Here is a 2,244-nt window from a genome sequence, read left to right as displayed (position 1 = left end):
CTTGTAATTTTAAGCTCAAAAAATAGAGGGAGTTGTTATTGGTAGTGTAATTTTCCCTTTCAGGGGTTGATTTTAATATTTTGTTGTAAAAGTATTGGTTATCAAGTATGTGGGTCTCAAAAATGTTGCAATTTTGATTATGGACAAATATGTGAAATTTTTTTTGGAGTGCCACTGTTTGATTCTAGGGTTGATTTTAAGCTTTTTGACGTAACAGTGCAAATTGTTGTTATCCTTTCAAATATGTAATTTTGACCTCAAAAAGAAAAAATTTGATTTTATTGGCGTAGAATTTTTATTTAGCGGTTGGTTTTAATGTCTTTGTTGGTGAGAATATGAAGTTCGTAGGAGTATGGTTACAAAAGGCAGTGTTATTAGAAGCACCATTTTTTCATTCAAATGTTGATGTTGCTACTTTTGACCCACATGTAAGGGATTTTAGAGTTACAAATCTCATTTTGAGGTCATAGTTCTCATCAAGTCGATAACCATATTTTGAGTCTTTATATAATTTTTGACAAATAACTTGCTTTGTTTTTCAAAAAAGTCCTTAATAAAATCCATGTCCACATATTTGTGATATGTCAATGCTCTATTATTTCACTTCTAAGACAAGAAATTTGTAGAGTGTTTCCAATATAACTTAGGGAATAGTAATCCTAAAAATATAAAGGAATGTTAGATAATCTTTACCCATATAGATATTGAAAAGAGTGAGTCCTAAGAGGGATCATATGTTGGAGTCCAAGGCTTCATAAAGAGTTCAAATTTTCCCCAAAACCAATGACTAAAGTTGATGACCCTATATTTGTCCTTTGTTAGGTCAAATATTACTATGACGAAGCCTTTAACACAAGGATAGATTCTAAGCTTCTTCCTTAATATTTAGTTTCTAAGAGCGTAAAAGCACTAGAAAATCCACTAACAGAGGTTCATAAGCTTAGACCAAAGAACAATGAATTTGCATACCAAACCATTATCTTTTTTAATGTTGCTTGCTCTATTGTGTCCTTAGTTATAGCAATAGATGTCACTAAAGTTTCATTGACCATGTGAAGTGGAGAGGGTTGGAGTTCATTAGGGTCCCCCTTCAAAACAACTTTACAATAAATTTTAAAGGCGACAGGGGATTCACCTTGTTGACCAATATCTTATCGCATTCATTATAAAGGGGGTTTTTAAATTGTGAAAAATAGAATCAATATATTATTAAAGGCTATAAAAATGGGTATCCAGTGAAAATAGGGAATATACATTCAAAATAAGAGTTATTTTTATTAGAGACATGTATTAGGAAAGGGTCCAACAAAAAGATTTTGGGAAGCTTTTATCAATATTTAGAGCAATTAGAGATATTTTTTAATATTCCATGAACACAGGTATAAGTTTAACTAAGTAGAGACCTTATAAAACAAACTTGCTTTATTGAAAACCAAAATAATTTTGGAAGATATGAAAGCTATAAACAACTATTGGAATAATAAAAAAAAAAACTTTATGATTATTAAGGAGAATATCTATAAAGTTACAATAACTGATGCACTCGAAGAGAAAAATAAAAATAGCACTTTAAACTAAGACCAAACATACCATTCTCTACATTGGCTAAACACTTTAAACTAGTAACAAACATGCCATTCTCTATATTGGCTAAACGCTAATACCAAACATACCATTCTCTATATTGACTAAACACTTTAAACTAGTAACAAACATGCCATTCTCTATATTGGCTAAACTTTTGGGAAAAAAAAATTAACTTTACGATTATTAAGGAGATCTATAAAGTTACAATAACTAATGCACTGGAAGAGAAAAAAATAAAATAGCACTTTAAACTAATACCAAACATACCATTCTCTACATTGACTAACACTTTAAACTAGTAACAAACATGCCATTCTCTATATTGACTAAACGCTATTACCAAATACCAAACATACCATTCTGTATATTAACTAAACACTTTAAATTAGTAACAAACATGCCATTCTCTAGATTGGCTAAAGGCTAATACCAAACATACCATTCTCTATATTAGCTAAACAGTGTAAACTAGTAACAAACATGTAAAGAATTAGCTAAACGCTTTAAACTAGTAACAAACATGTAAAGAATTGACTAAACGCTAAGGCTAAAAGTAGATGCCACCCTCCATATCTAACCTCCTAGAGATATGGAGCAACATTTTTCCTTTCCGTGCAAACCTTTTCTAATTTTATCTAAACTAATTAACCCAAATAA

Source organism: Pinus tabuliformis, chromosome 7, assembly GCF_031772625.1.
Source record: "Pinus tabuliformis cultivar Carrire ecotype Pingquan chromosome 7, CPIR1, whole genome shotgun sequence".
NCBI lineage: Eukaryota > Viridiplantae > Streptophyta > Pinopsida > Pinales > Pinaceae > Pinus > Pinus tabuliformis.
The sequence above is the reverse complement of the archived record's forward strand: the minus strand, read 5'-3'. Positions refer to the sequence as shown.